Raw genomic sequence first — 7,494 nt, 5'->3', positions numbered from 1 at the left:
CCCCCTCTGAACTGCTAGCGGAACTATCCGCCGCCTGATTCATTACCGCAGCTCTTAAGTCCTCCCACGGATATTGACCGAAGCCCCCTGGGTCCTTCAATTCCTTATTCTTTCCTTTTTCTAACTCAAAATCTGACCCGGCTAATGAGGAGCCCACCTGTGTGGCCAAGGACCGGGAAGCGGCAATCGGGGAAGGATTCAATGCCGCGTCCACTATCTTAAAAACCGAAAAATCAGTGGGTGTTAGCGAACCAGGGCAGCCATTCTCAAAAGCTGCCATCTGCTGTCCCACAACTCTCCATCTATCGGCCTGTATGCCGACATGCCTGACCCAAGGGCATATGTCCCAGATCTTATCTATAAACTCCTTACAGGTCTTAATGGGGATTTTTGCCCCCCTTTGGGCGCAGAGCTTATAAAGTTGCGCCGCTATCACCCCCTTCTCCTCCTCCTCCGGCCTAAATACAGGGATACTATGCCCTGTTCCCATCCTATCCTCTTCCCGAGGCTACAGTGGCCTCGAGGCTGTCTGGCGACTGGAGCAGACCAGCTGCGTCCAGCAGGCCGTCCGCCAGCTAGTCGTCCCGAAGGGTCAGCCCCACGTTGGGCGCCAAAATCTGTTGCGGGCGTTTGCCCTCACAACAGATCTAGACGACTAGCCCCACGGCCCTCTCACTTACCCATCCCGGGTCTTCGGTCGTCACCGGCCCCTCACGGGGAAAAACACCAGACAGAAGGCGGAGGAGTGAAGCGGGGTGGTTTATTCTTCAACAGTTACATGGCGGAGAGAGAGAGAGAGAGAGCGCCCTCTCACACAAGAAAATATATAGCGAATCCGAGCCAATCACATCGCAGTTTTACATTTATGGCCTTATATGGTGATCACCCCCATGGCCTTATATGGAGATCACCCCATATTCATTCAAAGCAACCATGGCATCGCCCATAAACCCCTCCCCCTCCCCCATCAGGGTTGTTTTGCAGTGGCCTTGTGGTTAAATTAATTTTTAGAGTGGAGGATGTTGTTGTTCTACAGTCTATGTCCCACATCCCATGTTCCACTCATTCAGTGGGAACATGCCTGTCTTCTTGCTGAGTCTCTGCCCCTTACATTCCTCTGGTACTAGGGAATCCCCAGAGTCAAATTTCCCTGGATCCACTTCAGAGATTGAAGAACCAATGCACGTAGATAATCGTTCTTTGTTCCTGACTTCCTTCAAGCCCCAAACAAAACCCAACCTTCTCCAGGAAGCCTTTCCTAATCCTCCTTAATTCCAGTGTCTTTCCTCATGACAAGAATATGATGAGCAATCCTTTTGTGTCCAGGCGAGCAGGGCAGACCACATTCTAATTTTTTAAAAATTTTATTTGTTTTAATCAACCAAGACTCACTTTCTCACTCTTTCACTCCTCCCCCACCCCACTGAAAAATCAAGAAAATTAAAATCCATTCCTAACATGTATAATCAAAACAAATGTCCTTATTGGCCACGTCCAAAATAAGTATTTGTCTCACTCTGCATTCTGAGTCCTTTACCTCTCTATCAGGAAGTAGGTAGCATGTTCATCATTTGTTCTCTGGAATCCTGGTTAGTCATTATGCTGATAAGAGTTCAGTACAATAGTACTCCATCACATTTATATACCATAATTTTTTCACCCATTCTTCAATTTATGGGCATTCTTCAGATTCCCATTCTTTGCCACCTCAAAAAGAGCTATAAATATTTTTGTACATCATTAGAATTTGTTTTGCTTAGGACTAATCCCTCCTGTAATCTTCCATCTAATTTCCTCTTTCCCCTTACCTCCTTTCCCTCCTATTTCACTGTCGAGTGAAAAGTATTTCTGTATCCAATTCTGTTTGGGTATTTTTTTCTTTTTTGACCAGTTTAGATAAGAGTGGGTTTCAAGTGTCAGCTGTTTTCCCCACCCCCTTCTCATTATATGTATGATTGTGCTATCTAATTGGGTGAGATCATTTCCCCTAACCTTCCTTTCCTATCTCATTTCCCAGTAAAAGTTCTCTTTCCCTCTTCCCACTCTTTTCTAAAGATTATCAAACTTAACAGAACCACCCCTAGACTTCGCCTAATTGAACTCCCTCTATGAGCCCTGTTGATGATAGGATTCAGAAAGGACACGTGTAACATCTCTCCATATCTGAATGTAAGCATTTAATCCTTTAGTCCTTTCTCATTGTTCATTCAGATTTACATTTTTCCGTTTCTCTTTACTCCTATGTCTGAACTTTAAAATTTCTCTGCAGCTCAGATCTTTTCATCAGGAATGCTTGAAAGTTCTCTATTTCGTCCCTGCCCCCACCCTCTGTACTCAATTTTGCTAAGTCGTTCTTGGCTATAAGCCCATATCTTTTGCCTTTTGGAATATTATAGTCTAAGTTTCCTTCCCTTTTATAGTGGTGGCTATGTGATCCTAAGTATGGCTCCTTAGTACTTAAATTCTTTTTGGTTGTAGAATTTTTTCTTTGACCTGGAAGCACTGGATTTTGGTTATAATATTCCTGGAAGTTGGGGTTTCTTTCAGGTGCCGACCAGTGGACTCTTTCTTTTTCTACTTTATCCTCTGGTTCTAAGAGATCTGGAATGTTTTCAGATCCTTAAAAAATTTTTTTTAATATTATGTCTAATGATATATAACCTGTATCAGATTGCTTACTATATCAACAATGCAGTATTCACAATGCTTATGGTAACTATAAATATGCTGATATAGTTATTAATCACAAAATGTAACAGGCTCTCTACATGGGGGACATAGCTAGAACATTGATTCATACCAGAAAACTGAGTCCCCAAACCAGAAAGTAAAAGCCATCACAGTAGCCATGGAGTTAGGACACATACTTAATGCAGTAACCACCTACATTCTCAAGCCTTCAAAAAAAACAGGCTACCTCAGGCAAAGATCCTCCTTTCCTCATTCACAGCAACTGCTCAGCTTCCATGCAGCTCATTCTCCCATTCCCCGCCCCTCCCCCACTGCAGTTCCTGCCCCTGGCAGTCCTCAGCAGGAGTCCTTAGCAGAAGTTCTGGCTGGCTCAAAAAAAAAAGTTCATGCTGTCACCATGGTCTCTTCCAGTCACTGAACTGGCTCCAGCCCAGCTCCTACTTGGCTCCAACTCCTTCCTGCCACACCTCTTCCTGATATGTCAGCAAGTTCAAGGGGTATGGAAGATCTTCAAATCCCATTACCATTACACTCACCATCTCAAGGGGAGGGGAAGGAAAAAGAGGATAGAGTTTGAATCCAAAAACTTTGTAAAATGTTAAAATTGTTTTAACATGTAATGAGGGGAATAAAATATTATTCAAACAATATTATGTCTAGGCTCTTTTAGTCATGGCCCACTAATAGCCCACTAATTCTTAAATGTTTTCTTCTTTTTTTTTAGCCTTTTGACATTATTTTAATACTTCTTGTTGGCTTCTATCTGGTCCATTCAAATTTTCAGGGAATTTGTTTCTTGGCAAGGTTTTGTGCCTCTTGTGCCATTCCTTTTCCTCATTCATTCCTTTTCCAATTCTTTCTTCCATAGCTCTCATTTCTTTTCCAGTTTTTTCCTTAAGTGCTCTCATTCCATATATTACAAAATTTTTTATTCTCTCTTTTTTTTTTTACTATCTTGCTTCATCTCTTACAGAAATTTGTGCCCAAGCTGTGCTCTTCTCTGAGGCTTTGCTTGGAGATGTTTGGTTATCTTTCTCTTCTCATTGTATCCTGAGCATTCCTGCTATCATAATAGCTTATTATGGTGTAGTTTTGTTGTTGTTGTTTGTCCATTCTTTGAGCCTACTTCCTGACCATGGACCGGGAAGGAAGGCTGGAAAAACACAAAAACAGTTTGTATATTATACCACATACCACAATAAGATCCAAATCAATATGTGACCTTAACAGTAAAGATACCATCACTTAAAAATTTCAAAAATAATAGATTAAGTACCTTACACAGTTATTACTGAGGAAGAAATCCTTCCCATCACATTCCATAAGGAAAACTATGGCCCCTTAGTTTGGGTGTGGAGCAAATCTTCTGCTGAATGACTCAACATCCTTTAAATTGACAAGAGGCATTGTTTAATAGAAAGTTCTGACATTAGCAGTATGACAATAAGCAAGTCACTTAACTTCCCTTAGGCTCTACTTTCTTATCTATAAAACAGTGATAATCATACTACCTTATAGGGTCATTGTAAGGAGTACATTGTAAACCCTAAAAAGTAAATGTAATAGATCATAATAATTGTTATAATAATAATAGAAGCTCTTATAACAATAAAGAGCCCAAATAAATACCTTCCAAATTTCTTAATGAGAGGTGATGGAGCTGATATTTTTGGATAGGAGGACCCTCAAATCATACCTAATATGTACCTGGCCCATACTAAGCACTTTGATAAATGTTTATTGACAGTGTGCAAGGACTGATGGTGATGATAGACTTAGCCCTTCTCAGCAATGCAAGGACCTAAAACAAATCCAAAGGACATATGATGGAAAGTGCCAGCCACATCCAGAGAGAGAGACGGAATGCAGAACAAAGCAGACTATTTTCTTTTTTGTTTAATTTTTGGTTTTTTTTCTTTCTCTTGGTTTTTCCCATTCGTTATAATTCTTCTATGCAACATGACTGATGTGAAAAATGTGTTTAATGGGAATATATGTGTAGAGCCCATATCAGATTGCTGGCTGTCTTGAGGAGAAAAGGGAGATGGAGGAAGAGAAAATTTAAAACTTACGGAAGTGAATGTTGAAAACTAAAAATAAATAATTTAATTAATTGGGTGAAAAATAAATGCTTATTGATTATAAATCTTGATATTATCAGACACACAAATTCATTCTTAAACTCTATACACAGACATGATATAAATATAGAAATATATATATAATTCATATGTATCCTCATAGATAAATTTATAATATATAGTATAGATTTTTTAAATGTTCAGTTTGTTTTTTTGCTTTTTTGGGGAGGGCAGTTGGGGTTAAATGACTTGCCCAAGGTCACACGGTTAGTAAGTGTTAAGTATCTGAGGCCAGATTTGAACTCAAGTCCTCCTGACTCCAGGGCTGGTGCTCTACTCACTGGGCCACCTAGCTGTCCCCCATAGTATAGATTTTTAAACTAAGTGTATTATTAGTGGCAAGAATATTAGATTTGAAGTAGAGAATCTGGGTTCAAATCCCAGCACTTTCTATTTACTTTCTACCTGTGTGAACTTAGAGAAATCACTCAATCTCTTAGACTCTGTTCCTTCTTCTGAAAAATGAGGATATTAGACATGATGACCTCTCAGAACTTTTCCAGCTCTGACATTCTGTGATTGTCTCATATTCATGCTTATCCACACCAGTGTACATTTATATTCTCAGATATACACATGTATTCCTATGCATACACTCCTATACATATTCCCCTACTTATAATATAGATGCTCAGACTCCTTCCTTTCCCCATCCTCCACTTCTGTCTGCCCTGGGTCCCATTGCCATTGTAAATGAGGACACTTCATGATTGACATGCCAGCCAGGGAGCTTACACGGTTGGTCTGAATCCAATATACCATTACCATGGCGACCACAGTCTCTTTCAGCTCTGTTATCTTCCATGCCCTGAGGAGTAGGGGTGCTGTACCCTGGAGATTTTCTCTATAGAAACCACTCCTTTCTGAAACGAGGATATCTCCACACACACCTCCTTCCCACATGGTCTTTCTCTTTAATCAAACATTTGGATTTTGATCTCCCCCACATCCCCACCTTCTGCATCTACTAACAATGTAGAGAAGTTGTATGAATCCACTACATTCAATCTTGCTTTATTTATTAGTGCCAGGCCTCCCAATTTATTCCTCAGAGTCAAACTCCCCAAATCTTTTTTTTCACAACAATCTAGGTTTCTGGTACATGAGGCAGGGAGGCCATAAATCAGGGGGTATAGATTAGATTTGCCAGCTCCAAAGCTTGGCTAACCTTTCTGATTAATGAATGAAGGTCTGTAGAGTAGCAAAATAATCTAGACAGGAAAGAGAACCAAATTTGAAATTCCCGTGAAGTTATTCCCCTACTTTTCCTATGATAGGTTAATGAACTCTACCCCCCAAAAAGTTCAAGGGCTATTGCCCACTCAAAGAAAAGACACCCTACAGCAAACAATCTGTTTCTTCATGGAAAAACTAATTCAAAGTAGTATTTCCTGAAACTCTTCTATTTCAAATCAGACTTGATGTTTTCTTTTTTAGATCTTGGGGCCTACGCATTCAGTGAATCTTAATCCTAGTTTTGTGATACTTCCAAGGGCATCTCCATTTGTCTCCAGGAGCATCATGAAAATCTCAAATGAAGTAATGGAAGGTTGTGATCCTATGATTCTACTGGGAGCAAATTTTAATTCACTTGAATTTTTAAAATAAATTTTGCCACATGGTAAGTTGATTTGAATGGAAAGGAACTACTGCAATTAACCAAGCAAACAATCAATTAATCAATAATTGTGTTATTGTCTACTCTGTGCCTGGCACTATACTGGGCACCAGGGGTACTATTACAAAAGTGACACAATCCTTGCCTCGAAGAACCTTACTTTCTATTTACTTTCATTCTCTATACTGTGGGTACAAGTTTGATTCCTAACATATAGGGTTAGAAATCCTTGTTCTGGCACCTCCATGGTTCTTCGTGCAGTAACATAAAACAGCCTCCTGGTAACAATTGACTTGTTCTCCATAAATCAGGGGAAAATAGCAAAGGAAGTCTTGAGTCAGACACTGACTAACTGGAAAAAACATCAGAGCCCCCAGAATTCCTAGAGTCTTCTGAAAGTTGCCCACTACTACAATGGGATTCATAGATTTAGGACTGAAGGGCTTCAAGGTCACCTAATCCAGCCCCTTCATTTTCCAGAAGAGGAAACAACCCCAGAAAAATGACATGCCTTGCCCAGTGTCACTTGAAAGCTAATGAGTAGACATGGGTAATCAAACTCAGGTCCCTGAACTCTATATCCATTTTCCCTGGCACACACTGCTAACACTACTCTGTGGTCAGGATATTAGTGTGTGGTACTATGCTATCTGGTGCCCATGGTGTCAGATAGAAGTACCCTTTGGGCCACACAGGAGAAGGGAGGCATGATGTGGGAGGCTGAGTCATGAGGACTGAATGATTTCCTGGAATAGATGATAATTCCTACCCACCATATATCCTTGCCTCTGGACAGCCCATTGAAGAAAGAGCAAGCAGTTGAAAATGGCGCTTAGATTGTGCAGTTCTATCTGACAGTGCAGCCAGTCATATGGATAGTGAGATGGCTGTCAGATCATAGGGCTGCATACTAATGGTTCTCACCAGCGCATTGCAAAAAGGTACAGGAACCAGTTCCATATAGAATGCCAGACAGAGGAGGCCTGACAAGGCTACTGATTTCTTGGCTCATGGAAATATTCCAGTGCTTCCATACTCTCCAAA

The sequence above is a fragment of the Petaurus breviceps genome, unplaced genomic scaffold (genome assembly GCF_028583685.1).
Source record: "Petaurus breviceps papuanus isolate PSGF00001 unplaced genomic scaffold, PetGlider_PUasm1.0 90700, whole genome shotgun sequence".
NCBI classification, from domain to species: Eukaryota; Metazoa; Chordata; class Mammalia; order Diprotodontia; family Petauridae; genus Petaurus; species Petaurus breviceps.
The sequence above is the reverse complement of the archived record's forward strand: the minus strand, read 5'-3'. Positions refer to the sequence as shown.